Source organism: Armigeres subalbatus, chromosome 3 (assembly GCF_024139115.2).
Source record: "Armigeres subalbatus isolate Guangzhou_Male chromosome 3, GZ_Asu_2, whole genome shotgun sequence".
In the NCBI taxonomy this organism is placed as follows: domain Eukaryota; kingdom Metazoa; phylum Arthropoda; class Insecta; order Diptera; family Culicidae; genus Armigeres; species Armigeres subalbatus.
Window position 1 is genome coordinate 364619803 of NC_085141.1, and position 16539 is coordinate 364636341.

Here is a 16539-nt window from a genome sequence, read left to right on the forward strand (position 1 = left end):
TGGGGATTTAGCTGACTCTTAATCGGAAAATCCACTTCACCAATAATTTTTTCACAATTTTTTTCTGTTCGAAAGTAGATACACAAGATAATAAAATCCCCAAAGTCCCTACAAGGTTTAGGTTTTTGAGATATTCGTTATCAAAGTTGAGAAAAGGTAAAACGTGGTTTTTCTCAAAATCTGCTGCAGTTCATTCCAGTTTTTGAAAGGATTTTCTGATACGGATACCGAGGTTTATACACCTGATTCTAGCTTTTTACGCGGATTTTTTACACGGCAGTGTATAAAAACCCATACAAAATTTTTGTCGTGTTGCTCATTTTGTATGCGCATGATTCGTCGAGAAATTATAAAACTTTTTTGACGGATTTTCGAATTTTTGAATGGAAATTTTTTACACGGAACGCATCCCGTGTAAAAAAAAAGAATTGGGTGTATTTAGTATCAAATTTAATAAAAGAGCTTCATATCGATTAACGAAAATCGTGATCAGTTAAAGGAAAAATTCATCAAACTGCCAGGGACCAGGGCTGAATAATATACAAAGTCAATGCAGTGAAACACATGGATCTCTAGCATATTCTACGGTCAACTCATCGCTGCCGTCGTGGAAAGTGCGGATCATGGAGGCAGTCAAAATCTGTCGCAGTACCAACCATTCACCCACCACCTAAACCCAACAGAAGTCGCTCTGATAGGCTGCCTGTTCAAAATGGTTACGTGCAATGAATGAGGTGCATTAAAGGTCGAGTGATTTTTGTCATTTGCAAGGTGAATGCGTACATTTGACAATAACTGTCGAATTGTTCATTCGTGGCGCACTGGGTGATGCGAGCTGTTGTTTACCTCCTCTTTCGGAATGTGAGACTCGATTTCTATCGGGAAGGAAGAAAATAAAAAAATAAAAAAAACATCACCTATGTACGATTGCATCGAATATTTGGTCAAGTCTGAGGTGCGACAAAATTGAAAACTGGGATGTATTTTCAACTTTAAAAGTCATCCACTTTTTCCCCGCATTTCCCGCGGATAAGGGATGCTCGATAGTACGTACCTCGAATAGTACAATTCTCCGATATGTACGTATTTTACCCTTTGATAGTACGAGCAAAAAAATTTTTTTCGTTCGATTTTCTCAATCGATTTGTACAAAATTGAATTATGCTGTGAATCTGCACATCGGGCGTTCATGTCGTCAATAAGTTACACGCAACTGACTAACATCCATCGAGGGTTATAACGAATCGAGAAAATCTTTAAAAAGCAGCGTATAAAAGTGTTTGCCAGTCTTCATTTACAAGTTAACATCTCAAACAGATAACATCTGAATCAACAATTTGACGCCACAGCATGCATGGTTCGAGGCCGCATCTCCAACCTCGGATACGCCCCTACGCTCGCCGTCGTTCGTGCAATCTGTCTGCTCCATCTCGGCTTCGCCGCGCTCCACGCTGTCTTGTACCTGCCTGATCGGGAAGCGACACACCATCTTTGCAGGTGTGTCCGGGCATTTCTGTAACATTCCGCTCCACGTACCTCTTCCGGCTTAGATTACCTTTCTGGATACACGGTCGCGCAGAGTTAGGCGTATGCCAGTCTTATTCTTCGCGCCACACACCGCTCTTTGCACACCGCCAAAGATGTCCGTAAGCACCATCTCTCGATACCGAGCGCTGTCAAGTCCTCCTGATGATTGTCTGTCCTGTTATCCGTAGAGGATCACGGCCGATTGCATTCAAGTCATGACATGATACAGTCGGTGGGTGGCGAATTTCGAATCTGCAGTTTCTTTGAGCCCGTAGTAGGCCCGACTCCACAGATGATGCGGCCTTCTGTACTTTCTACGATCAACGTTGTTAAGGTCAGCACGTAGGCAAGGATCCAAGACGAATTCCCCCATCACCTGGAAGGTATCCCTGTCACCATCGTATCATGCTTCCAGGCGGGCCCTGTCGGCGCTCGGTTCCCCAGTGCTGCAACAGTACTTGTCTTTCGATTACCACCAGTCCAACTTTGTTGCTTCATGCGTTTGGCGGGTTACAGCTGCTCACCTTTGCAAATGTTCGGCCGAAAACTGTCCATTTGTCATCCAAGCGGAAATCAAACCAATCGACTGGATCTGTGTTGAAAAAATCGTACCCCGGCTGTTAGCACCGAACGGGTTCGCGTAGAGCACCTTCTGGTTCATATCGTTCGACACGCACGAAAGTCCATCACCTGTCTTACCCGCCGATCGAACGCTGGAGTGTTCGCCCGAAATCTTCCACAGTTTTGCACACCATCCACCGTTGCTTTGATCAGTCTGGTAAGCTTCCCAGGAAGCTGTTCTCGTCCATAATTTCATAGCTCTACGCGGTCTCATACTGTCGTATGCCGCCTTGAAATCAACGAACAGATGGTGCGTTGGGACCTGTATTCCGGCATTTTTGAAGGATTTGCCGTACAGTAAAGATCTGGTCCGTTGTCGAGCGGCCGTCAACGAAGCGGCTTGATAACTTCCCACGAACTCGTCACTAATGGTGACAGACGACGGAAGATGATCTGGGATATCACTTTGTAGAGGCATTAGGATGGTGATCGCTCGAAAGTTCTCACACTCAGTTTGTCGCCTTTCTTGTAGATGGGGCATATAACCCCTTCCTTCCACCTCCGGTAGCTGTTCGGTTTCCAGATTCTGACTATCAGTTGTGGCAGGGGCAGCTTTTCCGGCCCATCTTGATGATCCAGCTCCATCCATCCCTACCAGCTGCTTTATTGGTCTTAGCTGTTGAATGGCATCCTTAACTTCCCTCAAGGTGGGGGCATCGTCTCGCTGAACTGACGTAGTCATCTCCTCCGCCTTTGACTTTCACTGTCCACTCAGCGCCATTCAATGTTCTCGTAGTGCTGCTTCCACCTTTCGATCACACACGTTCGTCCGTCAAGATGCTCCATACCTTATCCGGATTTCGGCTCGCGGCACGGCCTTTGCGGGATGCGTTGAGCTTCTGATAGAACTTGCGTGTATCTTGAGAACGGCACATGTTCCATCTCCTCGCACTCCGCTTCTTCCAGGCGGCGTTCTTCTCCTGAAAAGGCGGGTCTGCTTCTGCTCGTTCATAACGTTCCACGTTCTGCCGGGTACCTGTAGCGCGACGCCCGCTCGTGCCTTCTCCTCCAGAATCTGTCTGCTCTTCGTCGAACCAATCGTTCCGTCGACTTCGACCCATATACCCGACGTTGTTCTCCGCTGCGTCGTTAATGGCTGCTTTACTGTATCCAGCAGTCCTCAGAGGGCCCCATCAGCTCACCCTCTTCCGGCAACGCTGCCTCGAGATGCTGCGCGTATGCAGTGGCGACATCAGGTTGTTTAGTCGTCAGGTCGTAGGCGGTCGTCGGTACCGAACATTGTTGAGACGAGTAGTTTGGGCGCAGTTTAACCATCACCAGATAGTGGTCAGAGTTGATGTAGCGCCACGATATGTCCTGAGTCGATAATGTCGAGAAGGCCCCATCAATCAGAACGTGGTCGATTTGTGACTGTCTGCAGTGGTGATTCGTAATGATACGGAGGCTGTTGGAAGTAGGTGCTCGAATGGCCATATTTCGGAGGCGCGAAATCAATTAGTCGTAGGCCGTTTTCGTTCGTCAGCCGGTGAGCGCTGATCTTCCAATAGTCGGTCTAACCTCCTCTTGGCCAACCTGAGCTCAAATCTCCTATGATGATTTTGACGTCGTGGCTTGGGCAGCTATCGTACTCACGTTCCAGTGCGCGTAGAATGTTCATCATCATCAGTGCTTCCGGAGTGTGGGCTATGGACTGATTGCTCGAAGTGAAGAACCGCCTTATCTCAACCCACATTCTTCTTGATACGGCCACCACCCGATCACGCGCCTTTGCATATCGCCCATCACTGAAAGCTGTTCCCAGCTCTGTGTGTTGCATCTGGTAGATGGATGATTACCCCAAACGTTCGCACCATTGATCCCTTCCAACAAACCTCCTGCAGCGCCTGATGCGAATCAGGTCCTTGAGCACATCGGGAGTATGTGTGCTCCCGATGAAGTTGAGAGATTTGCAGTTCCACGAACCGAGTTTCCAATCGCTAGTCCCTTTTCGTCGCAGTGGTCTCGCCGATGGTTCCGGTTCGTACTCTTGATGTGTTGCGTAGTATTTTTTTTTGCTGGCTTGCAGGGCCTGGCAACACCCTAAATTCTCGGAGGACCATTCTCCTTATTTCCGGGACCAGTCAGTTTCACTTAGAGTCCCTCGCTGGCACTGACGGGATCAGCCCCTAACATGGAGAACAGACGCTGTTGTGAGCCGATCTGACATGGAGAACAGACGCTAATAAGATTTGCACCTCCGAGAGGACAAACCCCCTTCCCTGTCAGCATACGACCATAGTTCCCACGGGGTTGTTACCCGATCTTCCCTAAGGTTGCTCGTATCCGGCCAGCACGGGGAGTGGGATAGGAGTTGCTGGTAAGAGGCTAGGACGCGAGATGGGGTCATTTTATTCTTTTCAGGTACGCGAAGTACCAATGGTACGCTTTACCCAGCATTTGCCGTGCCATAATTCAGTACTCAAGTACTTTATATTTTCTACGTTTTCAGTATGAACTTCTCACTACTTCCTATTTATTTTCGAATATCTACATTCACTTCTCAGTAATCGTTGTTAATCTATTCACTAACATTTACTTTTACTTCACATACAAAGGAAACAAATTTAAATCACTCAGCCAAACGGGTATTCTGGCAATATTAATGTGTTCCTTCTTCTGATATGCCTTAATTCGATGTACCCCATAGAGTAAGCGATGAGTTGCAGCGTGTGGATGCTATTGTGTCTGGTACGATTGTTAAATATAAAGAGGGTAAAATATTGCACCTAAATTGAAAATCTTATTTGATCTTACCAATGTGGCAAATACAATACATCATCTAATACTATTGGCATACCTTCTTCTCACCTAGTTTGACTTGAAAATTTCACTAGATGATGATTCAAGACCCGCCTGACGTTGTTGAAACTTTGTCTCGAATAATCTGTAATGCTGTTAGATTACGCAACAGCATCCAGAATTTATCCAGAATTTTGTTCGGATTCAGCAAGAATCATCTCCGGATCAGCAAGAATAATGGTCGAATTCATCAGAACCTCCTGGTTTGTTTCAGATCAATCCTGTCACCGGATGCACATTGTTTAGATTGGCAAGAACCCTGTCGAGCCTCGGCAACAATCCTGTTCTGGATTCAAATGAAACTGTAGCTTTGCAAGAATTCGTCCGGAGTCGGCAAGATTCCATGTATTGATTCGTTAAAACTATTGAGAGCTTTGACAGAATCGCTGCCAGGATCTCAAGGCAATCTTGTCTGATTCGTTCAATAGAAACGGTCCGTATGGGAAATCTTGTCCTGAACAAATACAGTCCGATTCAAGAAATCCGTCCAACATTCAAATCCATCGATCCTGGTCGACTTTCTGTCAGAAAAATCAGTGCGATCGCAAGAATCGTGTCTGAGTTCCGCAAAAATCCTGTCCGATCAGGCCAGAATGCTTTTAAAATTCTAACAGGAACGTTTCTGAAATCGGTCAAATTCCAATTCTGAATTATCGCAGAATCCTACCGATTCACAGCAAAACCCATGACGGATTCCTGGCAAGCAAACGTCCGTCCCTGATTCGCATAAAACCTATGTTAAAAAAAGACGAATTCATTACAACCTTATGTAGAATTTCAGTGGCTTGCTGGACAAGAGTGCGAGCGTTCGACTCAGCGCCCTTACAAACCCGTCTTGCTCGCCCTTTATTCATGTACAGTCAAAAACAAATGATGATAAAAGGATATTTTAAAATCAACCTTTTTGAACGTGGTAGATTTAATAAATCTGTTTTGGAATTCCAAGTTCTCTAGTTCAAATATATGTTCCATAGGTAAGGATATTAAAAAATAGAATATTTCTGGAAAACACTTTGTGAATATAATAAATCTATGGACCCACTAAAAAATCAGATCCAGTAGTGACCAGATGGTATCGCGACACAACTATCTCAAGCAACTTGTTGAATTCAATGCAGGCACTCAGGTGGATCTTATTTTATTATTATTCAGACTAAGGCCGAAGTGGCCTGTGCGGTATATAAGAGTCTTCTCCATTCGGCTCGGTCCATGGCTCCACGTCGCCAACCAGCTCTACGGAGGGTCCAAGTCATCTCCACCTGATCGATCCACCTTGCCGCTGCGCACTGCCTTCTTGTGCCCGTCGGATCGTTGTCGAGAACCATTTTCACCGGGTTCTTCCGACATTCTGGCTACGTGCCGGCCCACCCAGTCGTCCGATTTTCGCGGTGAACGATGATGGTTCTCCCACAGCTGATGCAACTCGTGGTTCATTCGCCTCCTCCACGTATCGCGCCATCTGCACCCAATGATGAGGTACGCGCACTTTCCTTTCGAAAACTCCAGGCGCGTTGGTCCTCCACGAGCATCGTCCAGGTCTCGTGTCCGTAGAGGACCACCGGTCTAAGAGCGTTTTCAGACGATGACCAGGATCATATCTAGGCCAATACCTACTTGGTAGGGTGTTTTTCACGGAAGGTATCTAAGGGTTTCTTTCAACTGAAAACCCAGAATGATGATTATTTTACTTGCCTGACTTTCGGGCCATTGGATGGATTTTCTCTGATAGTATAGTCTATGTCTGAAATAAATATTAGCCATGTTCACCAGTGGTGGAGAGGATGCTTTCAATCAAGCTTTTTTAAATTTGTTTTAAAGAGTGATTATTCATTGCCGTTTGTTGCCTAAATGGTATCTATGCATAAAAGTGGGGCGTTAAAGACTTTGTCCTGATCTTAGAATGAAAAACCACAACCTTGAGAAACTACTGTGTCTTTAGTTCGATGAAATTCAACTTTGGTGGTTAGGTGTAGGTGAATGAGTATGACCAAGTCGATATCAAACAAACTCGGAATTCATTTCAAGATTTACCAATCGTAGATGGCTCATATCAGAAGTTTGGTGAGCATTGTGAATTTAATAGGTCACATTTCAATCTCTCAAAAGATGATCGAAGTGCCATCATCGTTCGATGCAAGTTTCTCAAGCTCTTGTAGACTAAGTGCATCACGAGTTACCAGATCCATAAGAAAACTGAAGTTCAAAATTTTATCGAACCGATATTGTTGTTTTTTACACATTCGGTTTAATAGAATTATGTCAACTGGATCGAATGATTTATGTGGTCCCGAATTTGATCCTGAATTAAAACAACTCCTTATCCTATACCATATCTTTAAAACGGCTTAGATTTCTTAGTCACAAAGAAACATATATACGCTGTTTTATCAGTCTACCGTGTTTCACCTTTTAGTATTGAAGTTCTCATCTATGGCTGTATTTTCAAAAACTTGTTCCATTTCTTTTCATTTGAATTTCCTGTTCCTTTCGAATTATTCACTCTTTTTCATCAGGTTAATGTAAAATGCAGTGGAGGTGCCCTGAACGATACAGTACGTCAATTGAGGAAGAGCCTTTCGGAGATTCATTCAAAACGGTTGATTAGATGAAGGTCTCTGATATAGTTAAAACTGAACCAACACTTTGAACGTATTTGAGATCATAATCCTTTTTCACGGTTTGATTTCAGCCTGTTGGAGACCCTCAGCATCGATAAACAATGAGCAACTCTACCAAAACAATTCATAAAATCAGAAGAAATCAAAGGTTCAACCTGAAGATTGAGGTCAGCTTCAGTAGTGATGATGGATTTCGGCGTCTCCACTGGCCTGAGGCCCTGAAACGTTGGCACAACCTGGCTCAACTCACACGGCATGTTGCGCTGGGTCAACAAGGGCCAAATTTTGGGAGAGATAGCTAAAGTTATGATGACCCAGAAGTCACTCCGTCTAGGTAGACCCTTGCCTCGCTGCGGTAATCGAGGATAAGGCGCTTGTACGCAAGATGAAGGAATACTTCATAATCCCTGAAGGAGTTTAAGAAGTAATGTCACAGACGAACTGGTACTATTCAGAATATTACATTACCTTGTTTCTTGAGCAACATGGCTGTAACGCACATCATATAAATGATTTAGCCAATGCGTGGCGCCAATGCACGAATACGGATTTCCAAATAAACGGTTACGGCTTGATCAAAGGACGATGGATCGGGGATGTGCGCAGTTAGATCTTTAGTGGAGTTTCGATTTCGTGAGTAACGTGTCGGATTAGCTGTCGCAGCACGCGAGGAACGATATACGAGCGCTTAAAAGATACCAAACGTAGTCACCCATTAGGATTTTATATGGCGAAGACGGATGAATTTGTGCTTGAGATCACCGGTACCGCTGGCTAAAAAACCCAGCAGAGAATTCTCGGAGACGCATCGTGGAATTGGAACCGAAGACGTCTGATTCAATCCAAATTTGTCCACTGGTAATTACATTACTCAAACGCTCATGACCAGTAACTAACGCACGAGACCAGGACGTGGAGAACCAACGCGCACTGGAAGTTTTCGAAAAGAAAGTCTGTGAAAATGTGACGACTTCGGAGGGGGTCAACAAGGTAGAATGTCGAAGTAACCCTGGTGAAAATTTCGACAAGGATCCGACGGGCAAGGTGCGCTGTGAGCAAGGTAGGTCGATCAGGTGGACGATTTGCGGAATCCGCAATAGCTCTGCCGAAGGAGGCGCAGCCTAGACCGAGCTGAATTGTTTCAGCTTCAAGGGCTGCTTCCATCGGTGGTCATGGGCTCTGCGAAAACTCAATTCAAGGATTGAGGAGTATCCGCCTATCTGCTAATATGCGTTGCGCAAATTGATAAGCTCAATCTTTTATTCATTGTAATGATTTTTATTTCATGTAAGAGCTTCAAAGTATTATAAACAAGCTCTATCTGCTTAAAAAATATTATATTTATTACAAAAAAACTCGTCCTAAGACAAGTGAAGACATTCCACTGAAAAGCTAAAAATAATTTTCCTTAAAAATATCATAACAAACTCCACTTTCCCTTGTGTTGCTCTATATCACCAATCGTCATAATTATGTTCAAAATTGGATGAAAGTACTTTTAACATTGAAATTAGTTACAATTATGTCCCTTCATAATAATTTGTGAAGTGGATGAATAAACATTCCTTCAAGAAACAAGCATGCTATTATTGCTGGCAGCATCATCCTGCTCATCCACTAGCCCGTAAAATCGCCACTGAAATGCTTTTCGGAACACTGTCGACCTCAAACATCTTCAAATCACTTTCAAAAGCTCGGCTATCAAATCAGAAAGCACCTCAAACATTTTGACACAAATCGCATTAGCAGCGATGCTCTTCATCGATTTCCATTGGATTCTCACGGGAGGAACATTCAGCTTTCAGAATTTGGGGCTAGATTCTGCAAGACGTAAGCATTTACCCTGGTCGTTCAATTGTGGCCTTCCAGAGATGAGGTGATAAAGCACAATCCAAGTCTACCGTTTGTCACCTTTATTACGACCTCGTCTCACGCCTCAACACAAATGCAAGAACTTGATTTTTCCCACATCTCCCAATCGGTAGTATTTTAGCAATACGTAACTGAACGAAGTATCAGGCACGTTTGGCAATTTCTCTCCACCTCTATCTGCTCTTTTGTAACCTTCATCACAGGGAAACTGGCTAGTTTTTCCGCGTCCTAAATTTCCTGCTCTCTGTCTTCGTCTTAGCCACTCTACTTCAGAATATTATCTTCACTTCTAAAACAATTTGAATAATTTGAAGCACAATCGCTTGAACACAAACACAAACACGGCAATATTAAACTTAATTTGAGCGTTTTAATTTGATTCATGCTCAAATGACGTGCAAACACACGCTTCTTTTAGCAGAGATCTACATTGTATATAGTCCATATTCTCGTTGCTCTAAATCGATCCATACCGCCTTACCGCCTGCATTCCTTTTCAGGCAAAGGTTAGACTTGAAGGCCACTCTTTGCTATCGATTGCTAACGCTTCCACTGCCTGGTACCACCAAAACCATCAGCACCATCGTTGCGCAACAGCACCTTCCCTTCCGGTGCGGCAGCAATCGCTAACGAAATAGATGTCGACGACGGAGAGGAAGGAGAACTGCAAAGACGATGAAGAAGGAGGAGATCCAAAGTCGTCCTCACTGGCAAAGCGTAGATGGCTCCTCGGACGAGACGAAGGCAATGATAGAGGGAAGCGAACGGGATGGGGAACCGGTGGCCGCTGGACTGACTCAAAGTCGAATCGATGTTGACACGCCGAACTATGTACCGTCGGTGACCGTTTCGATCTTTAGTGCCCTCTCGGAGATCCTCTCGCAGCCAACAGAAAGTTTACCTTTTTTGTCTTCTAGCACCGATGCACCAGCACCTTCCTCTTCTTCTAGCACTACGACGACAACTACTACGACAACAACCACCACCACCACGACTACCACCACTACCACCACAACCACGCCCAAGCCAAGCACTTTGCGAAAACCCACGGCCAAGGTACTGGAAGTTGGTAGCACTTCAGCAATGCCCATCGCGTTGACCGCAGCGTCTGTAAATACTAGCGATCCAACCGATAATACCACTATTGTAAATAATATTACTTACTGCTGAGGAAACTGGCGTTTTGCCCACTACGGCGGTGGTGGACAGCGCATTCCTCCGAATCAAGCATGTTGTATCCGGAAACGGGTGAACTCATTAACACCAACGATTTGGAAAGTCTTTTCCGACCGAGATTCCCTGGAATCCGAAAGAATACGAACTCCCAATCCTTACCTCAACTGAAAGTTCCTTAGCAATCAAAGTGCTAGCGATCCTTGATGGTGAACTGACATTTCTCCTTTCTCTCAGAACCTAAAATTCCCAGAAACCACCACTGCTCCTACTACGGTCACTGTTGAGGAAGCCTACAACTACCATGATTACTGCTGCTGCTGACCGAGCATATAACAAGAAGTCGCTTTCACTAACATGCCACTAACCGAAAGCGCCGAACTTGCAACCTATCCAACCACGACTCCCTCGGTCCCATCGACTACGGTTCAAACGACTCCAACGACTTCGTCGTTTGCTTTGGATACTCGTAGTGAAAGTTTGGAAGCACAGCATGCGCCATCTACCACGCCAGTCGAGCCAGAATACACTTTTATGCCTAGCACTGCTACTCCTGGATCCCCATTGAGCCACGTCCCTTCATCACCACCAAATCCATCAATACAGCTGTCATCGCCCTCCCTCGCACCACCATTGCCACCTTGATGTGCGCAAAAGTAGTGCTATGCTTTCTATTTCGACCAGATTCAGAAAGTGTCTCGGAATCGCTCGCTTTCACTAACGTTACCTAAATCACCACCACTGACTCCATACCGAACTTTACCGACGAGCTGCATCACCTACGACGACCGTCAGGCCGCCAACGACAACTATACGGAGTCAGGTTTCCCAGACGACCATCACCGCGATCGTGACGTCGGGCCTATTTTTAATGACCGTAAAGGGGGGTAAGGACTTTACCGAAATCGTTTCCGGGGAAAATTCCTTCAGAAATCACAACGGCTGTTCGCTACTCGGTTCCCTTACATTTACTTAACATGACTTTGAAATCCTAACGTCCCCGAAACTTACCGGAGTACCACCCAAGATTTGCAGATTTGCGCCACCTCCAATTGCGGGGTCGTACTTTTTGGGATTCCACTACCACCAGCTTTCCGCCTTTTCCTTACCGCCATCACTAGCGCAACGCCGTCTTTGCAGCCGCAAGTGCCTCTCGGCACCACTGGAACTAACCACGCAAAAGCCTTCGAGATCACGTGGAATAGTTGTGTCTGATATCCTTCCGAACAACACAGTCATCCGACGAATCGTTACAGCGGGGGACAGGTGAGCCAGAAACAAGCACCACCGAAAGGCCCCCTCGGCCGTGGTTTACGATATCTACCCGGAACAGTACGGGGTGTTCGCCGATATCCAAAATGGTACGATCGTTTCGGATCGCCCTCAACAACGTGTACGTAGAAATTACCGACATAGATCCCCGTCGGCTACGGGATTGATAGTTCGATCTATAAGGAACCTTCTACGATTGCACAGGAAACTACTACCACTACCGCTGCTACCACCACTACTACTACTACTGCTACCACCACTACCACAATCCTGCGTTCCCAAATCAGGAACAACCACTAGCTCTACCCACTGCCATTCCGAAAACGAAACTACGGTACATATTCAGGAAAATCATGTTTTGCTCTCATGCACGCGTCTTACAGTAGAATTGCTTTGCGCAAACAGTTACAGCCATGTCAATGATGTTTTGGGACCAACGCATGCCTCAAAAATGCGCCTTTGTAGAACAATCGTCGTCGTTAAACCCACTACTTTCGATCCGGCACCATTGACCGCATGCGAACACTAAAACTATCAAAAGCATCCCGCTTCCCGCACTCACATCGATCACCGATCAAGTTTTAACGTTGAAAAATGTTTGTCTAACAATCCAGCAGCTATTAGGTTTGCAGATCTGCGTTGGGAGATGGCATTTACCTGGTTCGGATTGTTTCAGCTAATTTTCTTTTTTTATATCTTGAGATACCACAAGGGAACTACCAAGCGATCATTGAGCTATTGAGAAAGTATAACGGGGACAATCAACTGGACAACGAAGGTTGGTCCGGATAATGTGTTCGGTTTGGCGATGAGTTTCGTAACTCTAAAAGGTGGAAGCAGCTCAAAGAAAGACAGATGGACCCAGGCTTTAGATTTCTGCTGGATGGTGACATCACGTGTGCATGATCCATTGTATTTTGATTGATGTTACTGTTTCTAAGTTTTGAATATTTTTAGACAAAGAAGCCCACGGAAGAAGTTCGAATCAACCGACCGAATGCTCCGGATTTGATTTATCGTTGGAAACCTACGACGGATAGTGAAGAAACCGTTGCGATTGTCTCGAGTACGGAGGACGTTGCGATTTTGCCGATAACACAGTGCCAGATTAACATCATCGTAGCTTAAGAGCAAATCTCTGCGCCATGACTACTGGAGGCGACACTGGAAGCGCATTGCTTCCGCTGTTCACAACCTGAGCTACCCAATCTAAATTCCAAGTGACGTTGAACTGCGTATTTCCTCTTCTGGTGTAAAAGGCAAGCGATCAATCTACAAAGAAGGAAGTTTCAGAACTTAACAATTTTATAACTTCTACGTTACTTCCTGTCACTGAAATGTCCACAACGTCCACAACCACAGAGCCTGCTACAACAACATCCACAACTAGTACGACTCCTGAACCGACTACGACCACCACGTCGACAACGACTTCAACCACTGTTGCTCCCAGTACGACATTCAGAAGTTCTTCCTATTGTTTACAACAACCCCAAAACCGTCCAGAAGAAGCTCTCAAGTTGATCAGCCTGAATCAAGATCCTACCCAAACTTCTTCAATAGTTCCTTGCCGCTAAATCAGAGAGATATCGCGGCAACCAAAGGCAGAAATCACCAAACAACTTGACCGCTGCTAGAAGCTCAACTTCCACTACCACAAACAACTACTGAACCAACTACAACAACCAGCACGACTCCTCCAACCACTACTACGAGCGACAACGCAACCAGCAACGACCACTCCATGACCTACAACTACAACAACTCTCCAGCTTACCACGACAACCGAACGAACCACCCTCGTTTTCAAAATCCGGAAAAGTCGTCCTTAATCCAGAACTTCAGTTTGCAGTTCCGACCAACCCAGCGGCCCAGAACTGACAAACCCACTCGGACGCAAGACGACTTAGCACATTTACTTGGTAAGTTCGCAAACAAAATTTCCTGAGATAGTTATATTTCGAAATCAGGTTCTTTATTTTTAATGCCTAGCGTCAATTGGCAAACTTCCTCAACGGAGGCCCAACCACTCGGAGAACTACAAAGAAACCAAAACCAAAAACAACCACCACTACTACAACTACGACAACTACTACACCTAAGCCAACAACTACAACCACCACAACGTCAACTACCCCACGGCCAACTACGACTCATCCTTTGAGTACAGTGATTTTGCTCGATAAGGATGATCCAGACTTCTTGAACGATGTGGTAAGTGCTCGAGAACATGCGTTTCTCGAACAAATGATTTTTACCGCATTGTACTTTTCAGAAGGCAGAAGCTTCCAAATTTCGCTTTCACGCCAGGCAGAACCCATTAGTTGATAGAAGTTTGCATCATGGCGAAGACTGAATCCTCCAGTTAGCGATCAATCGTGATCCAAAAAGTATTTCCCTTAGCAACCAAGTCAATGGTGTACCATCAACACAGAAGCCAACAACACTTTCGGCTGTCGAGGTGGAGCAGACCAAAAAGCAACTCGACAGAGAACTCCAGTCGTACAATAATGATCTACGTCTGTTATCTACCCTTTTGGGACGCCCCATAACCAGTAAGGACCTTCCGAACCTTACAAATCAACTTTCTCCTGCCTCCAAACCCTCCACTACACTTCGAGCACAACCACAACGATCCACCATAACAACCACAACTCGCCGTCCTCCCCTCGGTGGACCCTGGTTGCGCTCCATGCCAACTGCTGCTCCGCCAACAGCAACAGCACAACTCTGAAGTCCCGCTGTTTCGGACGACTTCCAGAACTGGGTAACGGCAAAAACTAACGAAGCCATCCTCCGCAACTGTCCTGAAGCTAAACGCGGCATCGGCCCCTGGCGAACACCAGTATGCCAACCTGGAGGAGATCTCTGGCGAAAATAGGTCACCCCGTGGCAACAACAGCCCACAGCTCCAGACGGTGCCGATCATTACGGCACGGCTCGACTCAAGACCGGCGGCTTGGCTCGACCTGACCAGGAGGGACCGCCGCTGGCCGATCGACTGCGACCCATTCTCGATGGTTTGGGTCGTGGCTGCGGCGAGAGTGGCAGGTTACCGCGCCTGCTGCCCCTGTCAGCTTGGCCGAACGGGATCACTCGGCCGCGATTGGTGGCGGCGGTACACAGACGTCCAACACGTTTGGACTGAGCGGGGGAATCGGGGGCGGTCTCGGCGGTGGGGGACGACCGCAGTCGCAGGCGTACCGCGACGAGGGACTCGATCCGGATGCCGTGAGTATTTTGTTTATTTTTTAAAAATTCTTGATTTCCAGATTTCCAGGGACATGTCCTGATTTGGTAATGCTGACCTTGGATTTCGGTATCAATCTTTGGCTTGAAATTTGGCCACAGCAGGTTTGATGTTGCCATGATTATATTAGCCAACATTGACGTGTGAACATTTGAATGGGCCGCCATTTTAGAACAGGTTTTTTTAGGAGAGGTCGAGAGAGGTCATACGCATTTTTCTAAATGGAACCCCAACAATAAGGGTATCGAACTGCATCCACCAGATCGGTTCTTTCTGTTTAGAGCCACGTGCTGAGCTTAGAGACTCCGTTCCAGGACGAGTTCCCCGTGGAAAAAAAACACTTTACAATAGATTCCAAGCATAATTTATTATTATTTATTGAGACTAAGGCCGAAGTGGCCTGTGCGGTATATAAGAGTCTTCTCCATTCGGCTCGGTCCATGGCTACCTGGGTCGCCGTTTTCACGCAGTCTACGGAGGGTCCGCAAGTCATCTTCCACCTGATCGATCCACCTTGCCCGCTGCGCACCTTCGGCCTTCTTGGTGCCCGTCGGATCGTTGTCGAGCAGAACCATTTTCACCCGGGTTATTGTCCGACATTCTGGCTGATGTGCCCGGCCCGTCCGCAGTCGTCCGATTTTCGCGGTGTGAACGATGGATGGTTCTCCCAACTTAAGCTGATGCAACTCGTGGTTCATTCGCCTCCTCCACGTACGCGTCAACGGACATCTGGCACCCCACCATAGATGGTACGCAGCACTTTCACTTTCGAAACCTCAAAGTGCAAGCGTTGGTCCTCCACGAGCATCGTCCAGGTCTCGTGTCCGTAGATTTGCTTTAGATTGTCAGTTTGGTACGGCGGTGAACTCTATTACGATCGGAGCAGTCTTGCGAGTCCAAAGGCTATGTACGATTTCAGCCAGCTTATACGTCTTCAGCGAATTTCTGCTGCTGGTATCATTTTGCGGCGAAAGTCACCATGTAAGCCCAAGTACACAAATTCTTCTACTCACCTCGATTTCGCTTCACCACTCGATGCCAACTCGCGGTGGGTGGTCTCACATTGTCTTCTCTCGCGAACCTCTCTTCCTATCAAGTGTAGGGTGGGTGTACCAATTGTCGCCATACATAAGAGATCAACTTATTTTTTTTAAATAAGTGAAAAGGCATGTGGGTGGACTTTTATATATCAAGCTTTAAAGTACTTTTATTTCATGTTCCTTAGAACAGCTGTGAAACCACAATAAAATGTGTTATAATCATCAAAAATTGATTAATCCATAATAGAACGCATGCAACCAAGTTGTAACGACATCTATTCTTCAATTTTTTGGTTCCTTATTTGGCAAATCCCCATTGTTTTCTCTTATGGGATTGGCAATAAATGGCAGCTAAATAAAATTTCCA

General features: G+C 45.9%; 1 pseudogene; it reads left to right on the forward strand.

The window, feature by feature from the left end:
• LOC134222868 (mucin-2-like) overlaps positions 1 to 16539 on the forward strand; it is a 552473-nt pseudogene that overhangs the window by 525143 nt on the left and 10791 nt on the right.